Genomic DNA, 20,715 nt, shown 5'->3' on the forward strand with positions numbered 1-20,715 from the left:
AATTCATATGACAACAGAAGAAACCTTTGCCTAGTTTTAACTCTTGCATAATCGATATATAGGAACCAAGAGAATCACATTTACATCGAACCAGAAAGAAAACAAGAAAACTTTACCTTGTTTAACTGCATCCTATTACTTTAGTTTGAAACCGAGCCGGGAGAGCTCGGCTTAGGCTTGAGTGTTGAATTGGGGACCAGTGACTGATCGACAAGGGGGAGGTGTGGACTGCCGAGAATGATGGTTCGGAGAGCTAGAACCAAAGGGAATTTCTGTCCCGATGGATAGAGTGGCAACGACTCGAGACGGCGTGGCAACGCGGCGAAGGAACCGAGCAGAGCAGCGCCAACAGTAGGGCACGGCCTCGCCAGAGAGGTGCAGCGTTCAGCGGCATCCATGGCGAACAAACTCCAGCGATGATGACCGTCGTAGAAGACGGCGAGAACCCACAAGCTCCGGCCAGCCAAGGGGAGAATGAGGCTCGGCGGCGTGGTGAGTTTCGGGCGCGACGAGCCTAAGAGGCAGAAATTAGGGCTCCTTTGGTGGTACCTGAAAGTGAGGAGCGCGGAGAGGACGGCGCCGTAGTCAGGGCGCAGCGCCGACTTCGCCGGAAATGGCCGAGCAGTGACGATTTCAGACGGAAAACTAGGGCTCGATTAAGGGTTGAGAAATCGAGGGTGTGGAAGGGATAGAGAGAAGAGGATTAGAGAAGAGGATGAGACAGGGATGAGGACGCCACTCGTCCTCGCCGGCGGTACGAATTTCAGAGGCGGCGACTCTCTCAAAGAGAGAGAGAGAAATCGCGAACACAGAGAGAGAATTAGGGCTAATGCTGTGTTGAGATAGAAGAGTAGGAAGAGAGGCGTCGGACTCAGGCGGCGCGACGTCGCCGGACGAGAAGCTGCGGCAGCAAGATTTGGGGGAGGAGAAGGGGCGGCTGTTTCGGTTAGAGAACGAGAGATTGACAGCAGGCGTGTGAATTGTGATAGAGAAGAAGAAGGGAATAGGGCCTTTCTAGTTGGGCCGATTTTATTGTCTTATGTGGGCTTGATGTTTATTTCAGCTGGGCTGAATTAATTTTTAATAAGGAGGTTAAGCTTTTGGGCTTTTATTCCAAGTAGATTGGGCTGCCATAGTTATCTGATTGGGCCCAGATTTCCCATTTATGTTGGGTAGATTTTATCTATTTAGCACAATTAAAGGTTAGCCTAGATTAATTTGTTAATTGGATTTAGCTAATTTTAACTATGGATTAATTTAGAATGAATTTATTTAATTAATAAGCGAGTTAGTATACCCTCAGATGAGTGGATTAATTAAGATTAATATTTCGATCTCATAAGACGAGCTCAAACCCTATAGTTTGGATTATTATTAGAATTATTATCTCAGTATAATAATTAAAGGAATATGAGTCATGCATATTTATTTTACGCATTCTCATTTAATTGAGAACTTCACTCGAGTTAAAGTCTTACCTTATATTCTCGGATTAAGGGTCAAGCACAAGAGTAAGAGCTAATCAAGGAGTCACTGCACTGTAGTAAAGTCTTGCTAGCAGGTGGGCATTACTTTTACTATACGTATATAGAGATCCCCTGCGTGTCGTAGGCCTCTTATACGAATGAATGCATGAGATGATTTAACTGTTAATTTCAGTTTTATATATCTATCAAACGAGTTTAATGCTACCTTTGAACAAGTTATTTCGTTACAAATCTTTGAACTGGAAAATATTACAACTGTTGTCTTGCCATAAAATGTTTAAATTTTAGTATGATATCTATCTGCTTTGGCTTTGCCAATGATGCAATCGAATTCGGGTCCTGAGCAGTTGATAGCTATCCTGCCAGGGCTAGTGTACACCAGTGACCGTGAGTCATCTAGCGGGTTGGCCGGTCAAGTGACCGTGAGAGGTGGCCACCTCTCCGGCACACAGTTCCAGATATGATAGATTACAAGAGAACTTAGACTGATCAGTCGAACTTTAAGAATCACAAATGAATTTAGTAAGCTTGGGCCTTTTAGCTAAAACTCCCTTGCTGTACTGTTTATGATGGCATGACAATTTACAGTTTTGAAGCATGTATTTTTATAATTAGGCATACGTGCCCACTGAGTACTCTCGTACTCAGCCCTGCATATATTTCTAAATGTGTAGGTTGAGCAGTGGCTGATGAAGATGAAGTGAAGAGCGGAGCTTTTGTCAAAAGTTAAATGAATGAACTCTTGGATACATGTCTTCATACATGTAATCAGATTATGTTATTCCGCTGCGTATTCTTAAGTAATAAGTCTTTTGAATTAGGTCGGATTTATCCGAACTTACCAGTTAATTGAATCTTTGTGGCTAAACATAAGTTATATTATCAATGTCCCCTTCGCTGTCAAAGATTAAGTTCGATCCTTCATTATATATTTACCCTTTCTATCCCCGCTTCTAATCTTCCTCCCTTAGTCATGGTTTTCCGACTTAATTATCCTTAATTAAGTCCGGTCGTGACACTAATTCTTGTAAAAAATGCATTGAAAGTGATGAGTGTGTAAGAGTGTGTAAGAAGTGTCATATGATTACATTTGATGTTGACCCAATTAAGAGTAATTTAATCTTTTAGAGCATAAATTGCTTTCTATGATAAGAGAGGACATTTTTAAAAAAAACATAAGAGATGGGGCATTTTAAATTTCCACTCTCTATTGGGTTCGCTTAGTTGCCATGGACACTGTCATGAAAGTGTCATAAGAATTTTGATTTATCTCAAAAGAAGAATAAGAGAGTTTTGATAACTGCGAAAGTGCCAATATTCGAGCATTCTGATTACCGATTTTAGAATTTATATACTTATTTACATGCAAAAATTTTAATTTTAATTTAGGGGGGTGTATTCGTTCTGGAATTTGATGGATTTCTATGGATTTTAAAAGTCTGGGTGTATTCGTTCAAGACTTTTAAAAGTCTGCAGAAATCTGGGTGTATTCGTTCAAGACTTTTAAAAGTCCATATAAATCTGGGTGTATTCGTTCAAGACTTTTTAAAATCCATACAAATCTAGGTGTATTCGTTATTCTATTGACTTAAAATCCGGAATGACTTTCATGGATTTCATCCAAAAAATACACACGATGAAATCCGGCCAAGAACCACGAGAATTGAAATCCATGAAGTTTTAAGCGAGCGCTGAGTTTCAGCGCCCGCGGCCAAGAAGCCAGCGGCCGCTGCACCCCTGCGCCCGCTCATATATATATATACTATAAGGCCAGCGCTGGCTGGAACCCAGCGCTCGCTGGGGCGCTGGCCGAATGCTTTGGATTAACTTGCTAAGAATTATTAGATGGAATAGATATGGCTAGGAATAGATTGCAGTGTGTGAAGCAGTGTAAAGTTGCTTTTTCCACACATTTCAAAGCTAGCATGCAGATGCTGATTTGCTCCCAGGTGTCGTCCCTAGTTACCAGCCCCCCTTTAGATTACTAGAGTGCTGCCACCACATTTTGCATTAGGTATGCAACTTTATTATGTAAAGTAGACGTTCTATAAAAAAGAGTATTATACTGTCGATGATTCACAATCTGCAGGAAGAAGCAGGCAGCAACAAGGATTAGCTACAGCCATGGTAACTGGGGGTATGCTACAAAAATAAAGGCAGATGAAGTAACGACGTCCTACCTGTTACAGAGATTAACTGGGGGTATGCTGCTCTCGAGAAACAAGGACTTCTTCGTCTATTATAGAGGGAAGGACTTTTTGACACCGGACATCGCTGAAGCGTTGCTGGAATAGGAGAGGTTGGCAAAGGCTTTACAGGATGAAGAATAACAAGCACGGTTGCGAGCCTCGCCCTTTGCCACACCACGTTTTGAACGAACTGATGAATCTGGATTCGCGGGTACACTTAAAGAAACTCTAGATGCAGACAATAGATGGGGCAAACAACTGGGTGATAACGAAAATGAGAAGATGATAAGAGAAGCAGAATTGTTGCGACATCCCGCGCAAAAGATGAAGAAAAAGATATATAAAAGACATGAATCGCCTCAAAAGTCTCTACCTACAGTTGAGAAGACAAGTCGGAATTCTTCCAACTTGAGTCCTTCAGCTAACGAGGACGCTGCTCAAGCTGAACCAGCGAGCATCATGAAGCCGGATGATACAACGTCTGAAGTGAGATATGAAGATGAAGTGGACAAGTTATTAGATAGCCTCGGTCCAAGGTATGAGCGGCTGCTCGGTTTCCAGCGGTTGCTGGGTTTCCAGCGGTCGCTGGAACTCAGCGGTCGCTGGGTCTTTTCTAGCGGGCGATGGTTCTCCGCGGGCGCTGATTTCATGGAATTCAATTCCAAAATTATCCCGTAAAGTCTTCGAAAATCAATGAAAATCAGGGTGAAATCCAACCACGAATTCTTTGAAAGTCGTCTGGAATCAATGTGAATTCCATGGAATTTAAATTCCATGGACTTTTTAAAGTCTGTGGAAATCCAGAACGAATACACCCCCCTTAGTATATTGCCATTAATTTTATTATTAATTCTATTAATTATTGAAGTGGGTCCCGATTTAAAAAAATATATAATTTAGTTATATATATATATATTAATCAAATACGTATCACCTCATATAATGAAAATCTGTATAAATGGAAAATACTACAGATAAAGGAAGCACAATTTCACGTTTAAGGGCCTGTTTGCAAGGTAAGGCAAGACTACACTAGATTATTTTTTTTTGGAAGGCCCATTATTGTTAATGCTTGATTAGTAGTCTAATTATGTGTTTGCTTTAGCGAGTTATTAGGAAGGTTACACAAAAATTTTTGCTATCCCCTGCAGCAATCTATCTATCATATATGAAACACCAGTTTTCAACAGATAGTTTTACCCGTCAAATTTTATCTCTCCTTATATCACTTATTTCATCACACTTTCTATTTCCTACTCCCCAACTCACACGTCTCTCAGTTCTCACAAATCACAATCTATAGTATTTTTTGATATCCACCAAATTTTTTTTCTCACTTTCTTTTTTTATTCTTTTTTAAAAATCATCAAATTCTATTCATGAAAAATATTTAATATGGATGTTAAATTAAAGATCATAACAAAATCTTTAATTTGATGTAAAAATTACATAAAATAAAATTAACTCAAAAAAGTTATTGTAGTTTGAAATCATAATTTTTTTTTTCTCTTTCCTTTCTTCTCTCTCCTCTAACTCTCTCCTATCTCCATTCTTCTTCTTTTTTTTCTTTTGCGGTCGTTTTATTATTCTTTTTTAAAACTAATTTTATTTTATATTTTTATTATATTAGCTCAAAGTTCTTTAATTTTAAAATATTATTTTTGAAGTAGAAGTTAAAATATTTTTAATATAAATTTATGGATGAATAATTAATTATATCATCTTAAATATTAAATTTTAGATATGATTTAGATTTATTAAATTTGTAGTTATGTTTGTATTATTTTTTTATATATTTACTTATATTAACATATCTACTATTATTATTTTTAATTAAATTTTACGTTAGATTTACGTATATATGAAGCATCAAAATGACCATTGAAAAATCATTAATCGAAGAACCATTATTGATTCTATTTAGAAATAAAAATTAAAAAGTAAATTGAACAATATAATTTTGAAGTAGCACGTCAATTTGAATTTAAATGATAATTTTGAAGTAGCACGTCTATTTGAATTTAAATGATAATTATACCATGTCCAACCCCATTTTTTTCCCACTAATCGATTGATAAAAAAAGGGTTAATAGCCAAAAAATACATGAACTATCATCAAATTTGCAAATTGCACACGATCTTCAAAATTAGCCCCAGAATATATCACCTTTTAATTTAATTGTAATTTGCACACGCGTTGACCATCACCTTAAACGTAGTAGACGTGGCAGCCGGAAATTGCAGACGTGGACTAATCGTCGGGCATGTAAAACGATGTCGTTTTATCAAGCTTTTTTAAATAAAAAAATTAAAAAAAGAAAAGAATAAAAATGTTGCTGCGCCCCGCCCCCTCTCTGCTCTCTCTCTCTCTCTCTCTCCACACAGAGGCGCCAGCCCCTTCTTCCTCACCGGCGTTGCCGGCGTCGTCGCCTCTCCCTTCTCTCGCCTCTCACCCTCCCTCTGTAACACACGCACAACCCAAAAAGACAAAGAATTCAAATGAAAATCAGCCCAACAAAACCTTAGATCTGTGCAAACCAAAATCAGCTACTACAATCCCGGTGAGGTTGCGCCTCGCCTCCGACGCCACTCACACTTCGAGGCATGAGTCCGTCTTCATCTTCGTCTCCGCTCTGCTGAGTCCGTCTTCATCTTCGTTTGCGAGTGGGAAACTCGCTGCTCGCCACCGTTGCTCCGGTCCTCGCCGTGGTTTGCCTGGCGGAGGGAGACGCTCTGTTCGTGGGCAATTCGGCGGGGAAGAAATCCACCCAATCCACCACCTGATACTCAGTCACCCCAATCCACCACCATCGCCACCGCCAGATCTGCAATCCACCGCCTGATACTCAGTCACCACAATCCTCCTCCGCCTCTAACCTTCCAAAATCGGAGGTGGCCTCTGAAGCCTCTCGGTTCGCGCGGACCGTGCTATTTGTGCCGCCTAGAGTCGAGCAGCCGCTTGAGAAAGACGAAGACGGCATAAATTGAGGGAAGGAGTGGTGAGGGAAAATGGAAAAGCGGCGCTGCCGCTGGAGGGAGACGAAGGCGACACAAATTGAGGAAAATTAGGGATTTGATTTTGCCAACTTCTCTCTTATGCCACATGTAACAAAAAATTACATTGATTTTAATTTTTATGCCACACGTATTGCCACAACATCAAAAGTGCCACGCGTACTGCCACGTCGTTGCCGGTCAACTTTAATTATAGTCAGAATTTTCGCCGTGTTTTCAAATTTTTTGGAACCAAATGTTGGGCAGTTGAACGAAAACTATAGTATATACTTTTCAATCTATTCATTCATTAGCGGTTAAAGTGTTGTAATTGCTATTCATTAGCAGATGTCTGATCCAGTTGTTTGTTATGTTCGAATAGGAGTTGAGACGGGAAGTAGTGATGCGAGTCGTAATTGGGGAAACAAGACAGATAAGACGCAACGATCTTGGTCAACGAGAGAGGAGCATGTGTTGTTTTCTGCATTGAAAGAGTTAGTTGTTAGGTCCTGGGGGTCTCGAATAGGTGTATGGGGGGGGGAGAATACACATATGGGCTATTTTTGCAAATTCCTCAATCAGAGGGATCTCAAGATGGAGATCAAAATGAAACTTTACACGCAAACAAAGACACATGTTGACTGAAAATAGTTTTGACCAAACAGGGTTGACGACTGATACTGAACACTCTTCAGTAAGGAGTTATCATTTAAGTTACTAGAACTTGACTGATGCACTTATGGGCTTTAGTCGAGTTTGCTAAAACAGAGATGATAACACTCTTCCTGACTATCAAAAGATAGATCAGTCAGACTGATATCATACGTAGCGGAAATTAAACTTAGTTTCGCAATAGCCTCGGTTGAGCACGTTGTTGGTCTTAGGTTTCTCTTTGTCGTTAATCAGTATTCAGTTTATCAATTGAAACAACACAAGTAGGAATGTAAAACTGAAAGCTATAAACAACACAGAGATTTTTACGTGGTTCGGAAAAACCCTTTCCTACATCCACGGTCGGTTGATCAGACCAACAATCCACTACGCAAGTGCTTAACAGGTGCACTGCAAACCAAACTGTGTGCTTGCCGGGTGCACACATCCGTACCACTGAAGAAAACCCTTCTTCAGTACCCACGCTTCACTCGCGTCGGATTTCTCTTGCTTAGCACAACCCGCGCTAAGACTCTCAGAGTCAGATAACCCTTCTGAACTCCGAATCATTCAAAACACTCAAATCTTTCTTTTGGAAAGGAGGTTTGAACGAGTGCCAACTATACTGCAAAGAACATGTTCTTTGTAGCAAGTTTGACCTTGGCTTCTAGGTAAACAGAGGTTTGCCTAAGGTCTAAGAGAATGTATGTAATCAGCAGTGACTGATTTTGGCTTTGGAATTCTCTTCTTCGATTCAAGCTTTGGGGAGGTTAAGCTTTAGGCTGAGTAGCAATTTCGGCAGAGCTTCAGCTTATATCGTTGAATCGGTGAAGGTTGAAGTGATCCTCGAGCGCTATTTGTAGGAGAACTCTTGAATAGATCCGTTGGCGTAGAACATCCTCAAGATTTCTTCCGTTGGAGAGCAATTCGAATTTGGGCTGAGGCTTCAATCTTCGAAGTTCCTTGTCTGGTGGAAGCGGATCTCTTGAGGGACATGAGATGCGACGTCTCTGATAAAGTAACCACCAAATAGGAATGACCTCTGCAGAGATAAGATCCTGAGATCTCTACATTTAATGCGGCTGTACTCTTGTGAGTACGTGGCTTCCTTTGAACGTTGGAAGATTAGTCCGAGGAAGAATGATCAACTGATACTTGACTTTAGTATCAGTCTGTGGCACGCATTAAGTAATCAGTTCCAAACTGATTCTTCAACTGATACTTCAGTTGTTATCTTCAGTCTTCAGTCTTCAATCCTTCGTCCTTCAGTCTTCAGTCTTCAGTCTTCCGAACCGCATACTAAACTAGAAACGAACTCTAATACTTGAGTTCAAAACTGTTCTAGTCTAATACAATTAAGACCTATGAAATTTGGTATCATCAAAATAAGGATTAGGATATTCCACAAGGTTCCCAACAATTTTCCCCTTTTTGATGATGCCAAAACCATACAGCAGTTCTAGACAACAATAAGACTGAACTCACAGCACAAGTTCTAAAACTGGGGTTAAAACAGTTCCCCCTTAACAATAGAACCTAAAAACTTGTACTTAGAGTTAAGAACGAAACAGTTCTAAAACAGAACAGAAGAAGACAGAAAAACATAATCAGAGCCTGGACAAAAAGTCATTGTCTTCAGGTTGAGATCAAAAAGAAGTTCTTTTTATTAATAACTGACTGATAAGCCATCAGTCGGGGTACAGAGCGAGACTTACAAAGGAGTACAAAATAAAAACAAAAACATCATGGGAAACCCATGGACTCCAGCAGTTTGCTTGGCTGCGCCTTTGAACTTCTTAATCTTCATCTTCTGTCTTCGTGTCTTCATGTTCCTAAGCTTGTTCCACTCTCACTTGTTTTCCGTTGAGTTGAGGCCTTATCCTTTTGGCTAATCTTCCTCATGATCATCGGATGAATCGGATGATCATTTTGCTTGATCGTCTTCAGTCTTTTGAGAATGAGTCTCTTAAGAACTTTTTCCTCCTTTTTGGCAACATCAAAAAGGTGGGATTGACTGAAGGATGAAGCTAAGACCACTGCGTGGAAATAGAATCGCAGGATGGTCCAGAGAAAGATGCTGAGGGCAAGAGGTAGACGAAGAATACGGAGGTTTAGAAAAAGAAGAAAGTGAAAGATGAGAGGAGACGAAGAAAGGGCAAGAAGTTGATTTCCATGGCTCTCGAAACAGGGAAGAAGAGAGCAGTGGACATGCAAACCAAAGGAGGTTGAGGAGAGGGCTTTTGGTGAAGAGAAAGAAGCATAAGAGGGGAAGTATGTGGGTAATGAAAATCGAATCAGCGGCTATCGTGAGGATAGACACTGTCGATGTTGCGCCAGTTGACAACGAGCTCCTGCTCATTGCTGTTGTACCACACGGGAGCTATACAGAAGGTGCAAAGCTTGCCTGAGGAACAGGTGAAGACCGTCTTCTTGAGACAGGTACTTCAAACCGTATAGTCTGGGCATGAGGATGGAAGACACTCGCTTCGCTGGATACAAGTGAGGGTAGAGCAAACTTTGACGTCGGAGAGACGTTGAGATCCAGTGGAAGGGCCCGGTGAAGACCAAGTATGTGATCGTCATTCTCCTACTCCATGACTTTGCAGTCATAGATTTCTCCTTTAGTAGGAACAAAATTTCTCTGCAACTTTGGAAGGTTTGAAAATTTTCTCACAGTGAAGGCTGTTGAGAGTTGTTAGTTGATGCAGAAAAAGAGTGAAGACAACATGGTATTAAATAGACAAAATTTGTACCAAGTAAGAAGATGAAAAGTTTTTCGAAGACTGTGCCTAAAAATGTTTTTGAAGAAAATTTCACGTCCGCCGTCACTGCAGGGGACTGAAGCTTCAAAAAGGTGAGAGGTATCATTGCATTATGTCATGTCAATGAGGTTCTCAAGAAATTTTATACAGAGGCAACAGGTTGGAAAGATTTTTAGAGAAGATATTGACAAGTTCAATCAAAACAGATTTTCCCTTTTAAAACACTTGTCCTTCTCGGATATTCCATTTTCCAACAATCAGTTAAAGGTTTTGAAAGAAACTGATCAGTTAGAGAAAGATTTTGAATTACAACTCAAGGCTCTTACTGAAATAACTGATTTTAAATAGTAAGAAAAGAAATACTTACTGATCGACTGATCATTGTAGCCAGTCGATACCACTTGATCCTGGTTGAATCATCAGGATGACTTTTCTTCAGATGAGCGCTTGACTTCATTGCTTTCCACGTCAGTGGATGTTGAACAGCAAATGGAAGACCACCAGTCAGCATGACTGTTTGAGAAAATCTTCAAACACAGCATCACTTTTCAGGGTTGATGAGGCCGATCCTTCCACACAGATCGTTGAACCTTTCTTCTGGAAGAGCTTTGGTCAGCAAGTTCGTTCTCTGAACAGCAGTTGGAATCCATTCCACATAGATATTATTCTTTTCGACGTGATCACGGATGAAGTGATGTCGAATAGCAATATGCTTGACTCTGGTGTGATGAACTGGATTCTGGGAGATTGCAATAGCACTGGAGCTGTCGCAATAGATTGGGACTTCCTTTTCGTCTATCCCATAGTCCTTCAACTGTTGGACTAACCACAGGAGTTGTGAGCAGCAGCTTCCGGCAGCAACATATTCAGCTTCAGTTGTGGAGGTGGCGATTGAAGTCCGCTTCTTTGAAAACCATGAGATGAGCTTGTTGCCTAGGAATTGACAGGTTCCGGAGGTTGATTTGCGATCAATTTTGCATCCAGCAAAATCTGAGTCTGAATATCCGGTGAGCTTGAAGTCGTCGTCTGCTGGGTACCACAATCCTAAGTTGGGTGTGCCTTTAAGATATCATAGAATTCGCTTTGCTGAATCCAAATGAGCTTCCTTTGGATCTGACTGATATTTTGCACATACTCCGACTGCAAATGCGATGTCTGGTCTGCTCGTAATCAAATACAGCAATGATCCAATGATTTCTCTGTACTTCGTCGAAGAGACAGATTTTCCTTCTGAGCCTGGATCAACTTTCCAGTTTATGTTCATTGGGATCTTGACTGATTTCATGTGCTGAATACCGAACTTGGCTATCAGTTCCTTGGCATACTTGGACTGACTGATCAGTATTCCTTCGTTGGTCTGCTTGACTTGCAATCCGAGAAAGAAATTCATTTCTCCCATCATGGACATTTGGAACTTGTTGGTCATGATGTCAGCAAACTTTTTGCACATGCGTTCAGATTTGGATCTGAAGATTATGTCATCGACATAAATCTGAACAAGTAAGAGATCTTCTCCTTCTTTGAAAGTGAACAAAGTTCTGTCCACAGATCCTTTCTTGAAACCTTGTTCAACAAGATACTCCGAGAGAGTATCATACCACGCTCTTGGAGCTTGCTTCAAGCCATAGAGCGCTTTCTTCAGCTTGTACACCTTTTCTGGTCCAGCAACCTCAAAGCCTGGAGGTTGTTCCACATAGACTTCATCGGTGAGCACTCCATTGAGAAATGCACACTTGACATCCATTTGGTGTACCTTGAAACCTTTGTGAGCTGCGAAGGCTAAGAAGAGTCTGACTGCTTCCAATCTGGCAACTGGAGCGAACGTTTCATCGTAGTCGATTCCTTCTTCTTGACTGTATCCTTTTGCTACAAGCCTTGTTTTGTTTCTCACAACGTTTCCTTCTTCGTCTTTCTTGTTTTTGAAAATCCATTTCAAGTCAATCACTTTTGCATCGTCTGGTCGATCCACAATCTCCCAAACTGAATTCCGGTTGAATTCATTGAGTTCTTCTTGCATTGCGATGACCCATTAAGTGGACTTCAGAGCTTCTTCAACATCCTTGGGCTCTGTAGATGATAAGAAACAGCTGAAATTCTTATCTTCGTTGATGCAGTTCTAATTGATGTCAAAGACGAGGTTGCACATTGATCTTCGAGTCTTGACGCCATCTGATGGTTCTCCAATGATGTTCTCCTTTGAGTGGAGTTCAAACCATCTTCGATACTTCTTGATTTCTTCTGGAGATGGTGGGGCTTCTTCAGTCAGAATGGTTCTGAAGTGTTGAGTACCTTCTGGAGCAGGGGAGAGTTGAGCTGGAGCTGCTTCGGCACGTTCAACTCGATCTTCAGCAACTGGAGTTCCCCCTTGACTGATGCCATCTGTATTGGCTCCAGTCTGAACTTCAGACCTTTGACTGATCTTTTGATACTGAAGCCTTTCAGTATCTTCATCTTTTCCTGGTCCCCACACCAAGACAGTAGAGGGCTCGGTGTTGTGGATTTCAGCTTTGGAACCTTCAGTGTTCTGGTCACGCCTTTCAGTTTCCTGTTCCTTGAAATCTTCTGTAGACTCATCAAAGACCACATGAGGTGTTTCTTCAACACAAAGAGTTTGAGAGTTAAACACTCGATAGGCTTTGCTCGAACGTTCTGTTCCAGAGTATCCAAGAAAGACTCCTGGATCAGCCTTGCTATCAAACGTGTTTAACCTCTTCTTTTCATTGTTGTGGATGAAACACTTAGAACCGAAAGCATGAAAATAGGCAATTGAGGACTTTTTGTTCTTCCATAACTCGTAAGGAGTTTTTCCATATCTTTGAGTGAGAAAGGAGCGATTCTGCGTGTAGCATGTGTTGTTGACTGCTTCGGCCCAAAACTTCAAGGGGAGTTTTGATTCAGCTAGCATCGTCCTTGCTGCTTCATTTAAAGACCTGTTTCTTCTTTTTGCAACTCCATTCTGTTGAGGAGTTCTTGCTGTAGAAGTTTGATGACTGATTCCTTGTTCATCGCAATACTCACGAATGACAGTATTGAGGAACTCAGTCCCACGATCTGATCTGATGCTGATGATGTTGACTTCCTTTTCCACGCTCAATCTCTTCAGCAGCTTTGGCAGTTCCTCCAGTGTCTCTTTCTTCTTGAAGAGAAAGATAACTCAAGTATATCGTGAATAATCATCCACAACTACTAAGGTGTACTTCCTACCGTTGTAGCTTCTTGGAGAGATTGGGCCAAACAGATCCATATGAAGTAGTTGAAGAATTCTTGCAGAGGAGTGTCCTGACTTTGACTTGAATGACATTCGCTCCTGCTTTCCTCTTTGACATGCTTCACATTCTTGTTTCTTTTGGAACACAATAGAAGGCAAACCTTCTACCAGTTGATGTTTAGCAAGCTTGTTGATCGTCTTGAAGTTGAGATGGTTGAGTCTCCTGTGCCACAGCCAGTTGAGCTCCGAGCTGCTTTTGCTGATGAGGCATGTTTCTGGTGGGTTGTCTTCCCATGAAACGACGTAGAGACTTCCTTGTCTGAAACCTTTCAGAACCACCTTCTTTTGATTGTTTCTAACAGTGAATTCATCCTTTTTGATCTTCACTGTGAAACCGCTGTCACAAAATTGACTCACAGACAACAGATTATGTTTAAGACCATAAACAAAGCTAACATTACTGATACTGGCGTTACCCATGTTGAGCACAACATAGCCTTTTGTTTCTCCGATTGAGTTATCTCCAAATGCAACTTTGGATCCAGCTTTCTCAACATACTGAGATAGATATTCTTTGTAGCCCGTCATGTGCTTCGAGCAGCCGCTATCCAGATACCATGTTCTGATTGAAGCCTTAACTTCTTCATTCTTTTTGTGTTTCCTGATTTTGACCTGCAAGGAAGAGTTACTTTAGGTACCCAATCAAGATTTGGGTCCTTCGATGTTAGCTCGAGTTCCCTTTGGAACCCATATCTGCTTCAGAATTGGTCTGGCTGATCTCTTGCGCTTTGCTGATCGTCTGACTGAAGTTGTTGGCGCTTCAGTTGGCACACTAGCATTCTTCTGTTGAGAATTTCCTTTGAAGGCCTCACTCTTGTAGGAGTTCTGTCTGAAGAGTGGTTGAGGTCTTCTTTTCTCGGTGAAGTATCTTCCTTGAGATACTCGAGTCTTTCCAGACTGATGGAGACTTGACTGATGTCGTGGTACATGAGTCGTATGATGTCCAGTTGCTTGTCGTCGTGGATGTCGCTTGGCTCGTCTGGACTCATCATTGTTTTGTCTCCATGGATGTTGTTCCTTCTGAAACTGAATTGATTTCAGTTTCTGACTGATGTGGCCGTTCTTCCCCCTGGTCTGGTAGGGAAGATTCTTCTTGATTCCTGATGTTTTTTCCCTGATCTTTGACTGAAATCTGCTTTCCAGTCTTCTCAGTAGGGTGATCTAGTTGGGGGCCTTCTTTGCTCGTCTGTATCTCGATGGAGGTGGAACATTTGATCTTGCCATCAGTTTCCATTTGCGAACTTCATCCATATCATGATCTCTTGATTTTTCTGATGTTGTGATTTCAGAAGTATCGTCCTTTGAAATGATCATGATATTCTTTCCTTTGTCAGCCGCAACTTTTCCTCCAATACTTTCAACAAGGCCTTTTGATGGAAAGTTGCTCATCATGGGTGACTTCATCATGCAGTTCTTGACTGTTTCTTCCAGCTTGTGATTGAGCCTCTTGATCTCATGAGATGCTCTATCACATTCCGAGTTGGAGATTCTGAGCTTTTCTTCCAGTCGACTGTTCTCCATGATTAGCTGATCAAGACAAGTTTCATCAGGAAAGTAGATGATTGTCTGATTCCTAGCTCGTTCATCATTGATCTCCTTTTCAATTTTCTGATTCTGCTTGAGGAGATCTTCGAACATTTTCCTCAACTGACAGTGATCAGTCATGAGCTGATAAAGCTGTTCAGTTTCATCGGATGAGCTTTCTTCTGATTCTGAGAGGTCTCCTGAAAGCATCAGGAAATTATCAGTATAAGCAGTTTTAGAATGAGAGATTACCTCTGAGCCATTCATTCCATTGTCGTAGCTGTTGTCAGCCACGCTTTCAGATCCATTGGCCATCAGGGCTTGACTCTCATCGTCTGAGCTGGTGCTGTCGAAGTCGGATGATTCTGATGTGTCTTTGGAAGAATCAGCATCGTCAGCAACCATCGCTTTCTTCCTTGAAAAGCTGCGATCTTTCTTTGCTCTCAGCTCTTTGCGCTCAGATTGAGTCAGTTCAGGGCATTCATTTTGAAAGTGCCATTTCTTTCTGCATCCAAAGCATTCCATGTCTTTGATGTCGTAAGCGACTGACTTCCTTTCTCCGCTTCGATCAGTGGAATGTCTGGAGTTGCTTTCTCTTTCCTTTCCTTTGAAGTGCTGCTTGTGGAACCTTCTGTACTTCCGAAACTTGGACTCCATTTTGTTGAATCTTTCAGTCAACAAAGCATATTGACTGAAGAAGTCCTTAGGGTTAAGTTCCGCTGGTTCCTTGATTTGCTTCTTGTCTTCTCTTGCTGAAGCTTTCAGTGCTGCTCCTCTTGAGGTTGATGGACCATCTTCGTCTGATCCTCCAGCCTTCTTGATTCCAAGATTTCTCTGAAGGTCGAACTCATTTGCCATGAGGTCAGAGAAAAGCTTGTTTGTCGGGAGCTGACTGAATCCTGGCTTATGTTGATGAGCGACTGAGTAGATCTGCCATTCTCCTCGTGACAGTGCTCAAAGAATCTTTAGGTTGATTTCTCGTTGAGTGTATTTGTCTTTAAAAATGGATTGAACTTCATTCAAGATTTGATTGAATCTAAGTTCCATTTCTTCGACAGATTCATTCTTGAGCATGAGAAAGGAGTCGAACTTCTGGCAAGCTACGGATAACTTATTCTCCTTGATTTTCTCGGAACCTACGCACATTCTTTCAAGAATGTCCCACATCTCCTTTGCAGTTCCGCACTTGATGATCTTCATGACATGCTTGTCGGGAACGGTGCCGGAGATGATACTTTTGGCGAGGTTGTCTAGCTCATCTTGCTTCCTTTCTTCGGTGGTGAAGTCTGCCTTTTGCTTTGGCTGGACCTCATCGTAAGGATCCTGATGTGGATCAATAGGGATCCGTTTGACGGTTTCGGTGATGATGATGGGTCCTTTGGTGATGACTTCCCACATTCGGCAATGTTGGGCGGTGAGGAAGCTTTCATGCCGAAACTTCCATATGTCGTATTTTTCAATACTAAACATAGGTAGAGAAGATAATCTGCTGTGGTTAGTCTCCATCAAAAAAGAGAGAACAGATAACAACAGATAGAACAAACAGCAAGCACAAAATGAAAGAGAAAACTTTTAAAAGACCCTTGAGAAAAAGGATCTAGTTCAATCAGAACCTAATCAGATACAGAGTGTTCTTGTGAACAACCTGCTCTGATACCAATTGTTAGGTCCCGGGGGTCTCGAATAGGTGTATGGGGGGGGAATACACCTATGGGCTATTTTTGCAAATTTCTCAATCAGAGGGATCTCAAGATGGAGATCAAAACGAAACTTTACACGCAAACAAAGACACCTATTGACTGAAAACAGTTTTGACCAAACAGGGTTGACGACTGATACTGAACACTCTTCAGTAAGGAGTTATCAGTTAAGTTACTAGAACTTAACTGATGCACTTATGGGCTTCAGTCGAATTTGCTAAAACAGAGATGATAACACTCTTCCTGACTATCAAAAGATAGATCAGTCAGACTGATATCATACGCAGCGGAAATTAAACTTAGTTTCGCAATAGCCTCGGTTGAGCACGTTGTTGGTCTTAGGTTTCTCTTTGCCGTTAATCAGTATTCAGTTTATCAATTGAAACAACACAAGTAGGAATGTAAAACTGAAAGCTGTAAACAACACAGAGATTTTTACGTGGTTCGGAAAAACCCTTTCCTACATCCACGGTCGGTTGATCAGACCAACAATCCACTCTGCAAGTGCTTAACAGGTGCACTGCAAACCAAACTGTGTGCTTGCCGGGTGCACACAACCGTACCACTGAAGAAAACCCTTCTTCAGTACCTACGCTTCACTCACGTCGGATTTCTCTTGCTTAGCACAACCCGCGCTAAGACTCTCAGAGTCAGATAACCCTTCTGCACTCCGAATCACTCAAAACACTCAAATCTTTCTTTTGGAAAGGAGGTTTGAACGAGTGCCAACTATACTGCAAAGAACATGTTCTTTGTAGCAAGTTTGACCTTGGCTTCTGGGTAAACAAAGGTTTGCCTAAGGTCTAAGAGAATATATGTAATCAGCAGTGACTGATTTTGACTTTGGAATTCTCTTCTTCGATTCAAGCTTTAGGGAGGTTAAGCTTTAGGCTGAGTAGCAATTTCGGCAGAGCTTCAACTTATGTCGTTGAATCAGTGAAGGTTGAAGTGATCCTCGAGCGTTATTGGTAGGAGAACTCTTGAATAGATCCGTTGGCGTAAAACGTCCTCAAGATTATTTTTCCGTTGGAGAGCAATTCGAATTTGGGCTGAGGCTTCAATCTTCGAGGTTCCTTGTCTGGTGGAAACGGCTCTCTTGAGGGACAGGAGATGTGACGTCTCTAATAAAGTAACCACCAAACAGGAATGACCTCTGCAGAGATAAGATCCTGAGATCTCTGCATTTAATGCGGCTGTACTCTTGTGAGTACGTGGCTTCCTTTGAACGTTGGAAGATCAGTCCGAGGAAGAATGATCAACTGATACTTGACTTTAGTATCAGTCTGTGGCACGCATTAAGTAATCAGTTCCAAACTGATTCTTCAACTGATACTTCAGTTGGTATCTTCAGTCTTCAGTCCTTCGTCCTTCAGTCTTCAGTCTTCAGTCTTCCGAACCGCATACTAAACTAGAAACGAACTCTAATACTTGAGTTCAAAACTGTTCTAGTCTATTACAATTAAGACCTATTAATTTTGGTATCATCAAAACAAGGATTAGGATATTTCACAAGGTTCCCAACACTAGTTGCACATGGTTGGAAGTCCGACAATGGCTTTCGGGCCATGTAAAATACTAGCAATATTCATTGGTGAATCGTAATTAAGTGGGTAGTGTTTTAACCAGTGAATCATGATCGGATTGTGAATTTTACCTAGTGTCGAACGTGAGAATCGAAAGAGAGTTGAGTGGAATTGAAGAACAAAGAGGAGTTTGCCGTTGTATTGAGGAAGTGCGCACGTAAAAATACATGGTACAAGTGCATGGGTATTTATAGAATACACTTTAGGGGCAAAATAGTAATTTCAGTTTTGAAGTCACGTTTCCCGCGTGGTCAGGGGTACTATGGTAATTTCGCCTGCCTTCGCTCATTCCTCTGCTCAGAGACAGAGAACCGTGTGTATCGGGGAGTTTTGGATTCCTCTGCGAACAGATGATTCCTCTGCTCTGACGCTTCCCGGGTATAGTGGCCATTTCTGCCGTTGACTGTCTGTGAGTGGAGCATTCCTCTGACCTCAGCGATTCCTCTGACCCGAGTGATTCCTCTGTCCAAGCTCATTCCTCTGCTCTGCATATATTTCAAAATTCAACTAAGATTAGGAAGGAATAATATCCGTGTGAAATTAAAGAATGACTTATTTGAAATCTAGCTACGTGCAACCCGGCCTCTGAATAATGATACTAGCTGCATAGCAACCTGCTCTGACGCACTCTGCAATCGGCTTTTCAAGAACTAACTGAGACAGAAACCCCCCAACAAATGCATCCCCTGCACCGTCGGTGTCGATAAGTTTCTCTTTTTGCAATGGAATCACTGGGATCAACTTCACCTTTCCACCCTCTATGATAACAGTAATTCTTTTGTGTGTTCCAGATGCTTTTGGCAATTGGGAGATCTTCAAAGCTATTTCTTAAATGTTTTCAGTCTCGTAGCCATGAACTTGGGAGAAAGTTAATGCTTCTGTTTCATTTCCAAACACAAAATTTGTGTACGGTAATACTTTCTCTTGTGCATCCTTGAAGAACTCACAGATGAATGGAGTAGACAGGTTTGTTGCAAAGATCTTATTCTTAGAAGCTGCATGCTTAGCAACAAGCAAGATAGATTCTGGGGAAACTCTCCACCAAATCCCAGTTTTCTGATTTCTTCAAATGACCATGTTTGTAGAAATTGGCAGCTGACAAGTTGGCAATCAATGACCTCTCACCACCAAGCACACACACAACACAAGTTCATGTAGACAATTCATCTTCATAGTAATTAACAGTAACACCAGCCAGCTTTGCATGTTTCTTCATTTTCTTTGGCATGTTTCTTCATTTTCTCCCCAAATTTGTCCTTTCTAATGGAACCCATGTAGCTGGTTGCACCATGAATTTGTAGCATCCGTTGGGCAACTCTGATTGAATTTTGAGTAGCCCCTCCATGCAATAAAATCCAATTTGTACTTGGATGTCATTTCTTCATACATCGGCAAATGTTTATCTTCAGCCAGAATCGCATTGTTCAATTTAACACCGTACTTGTCTGAGAACCCTTGATCAACGAGGGCCGAAATATCCAAGAGCGGATTCCCCATTCCAAGCAGAATTCCATCGGTCTCCAAAAAGTATAAGTAATCTATACTTTTTAAAGTGTAATGTCTTTTTATATTATACAATTATAATAAAATTAGTAATATTTTTATAACTTAAAAGATAACATTCATAATTTTTTAACTTATACTCCCGCGTTCACGAAAGAACTTCCTAGGAGGAAGGCACAAGTTTTAAGAAAAAAGTTGTTAAGTGTGAGAAAAGGTTGTTGAGAGTATTGAGAGTGGTGAAAAGATGTTGTAATTAGTATTGAGAGTGGTGAAAAGTGAAAAGTAAGTGGTGGAGTATAGTCTAAAAATAGGTAGGAAATCCTTTTGTGGACGTCCCAAAAAGAAAAAGTAGGAAGTTCTTTGGTGGACCGAGGGAGTATAAGATAGATCTCACTAATACTATAATTGTTCAAATAAAGGTGACTTTTTATAGTTGTATGTGAGTCAAATCAATGAACAATATCTCAATTAACAACATATTTTTATCAATGATCATTATTAGTTAGTTAAATTGTCCATCAAAATATTCATCTATTTTTTATTTTAGGTTTCTACTAAGCAAGAAAGATTTTCTAAAACTGTTTTTTATGCATATTAGTAAAAAAAGGTTTTTTTAGAACTTTTATTCTTCGATGTATATTATACAGCTCAAAATTTTTTCAAAAGACTTCATTCGTCCCAGTTATAAAGACTGATTGAATTTTGCACAATGATTAAGAAAATCATTGTAAAAAAAATTATACAAGTAACTTCCTAATATGCCCATATTATTATTTGACAATACATTAATGTTAGAGTTAATCAAAGAATTAAATAGAGATATATTTGTAAATAATTTTAAAATGCATTATCTTTTATGAAAATCGACCTATATTTTGGGATATCTAAAAAAGAAAAATAAGTCTATTTAATTGAGATGGATATAGTATATTTTATCAATGCGGATCAGGTTAATAAAGATGAAAAGAAGTCGGATGATTGTTTTGAGCACACTAAAATTTATACTCTTTTGTCGGTGTGAATTTATGATTTTTTTAGATGAATTTGAAATTAA

At 40.6% G+C, this 20,715-nt stretch overlaps 1 pseudogene; it reads right to left on the bottom strand.

The window, feature by feature from the left end:
* Positions 1-18,725: 18,725 nt before the first annotated feature.
* On the bottom strand, positions 18,726-19,667 carry LOC130994575 (adenosine kinase 2-like; annotated as a pseudogene).
* Between the last annotated feature and the right edge of the window lie 1,048 nt (positions 19,668-20,715).

Source organism: Salvia miltiorrhiza, chromosome 1, assembly GCF_028751815.1.
Source record: "Salvia miltiorrhiza cultivar Shanhuang (shh) chromosome 1, IMPLAD_Smil_shh, whole genome shotgun sequence".
Taxonomy (NCBI): domain Eukaryota; kingdom Viridiplantae; phylum Streptophyta; class Magnoliopsida; order Lamiales; family Lamiaceae; genus Salvia; species Salvia miltiorrhiza.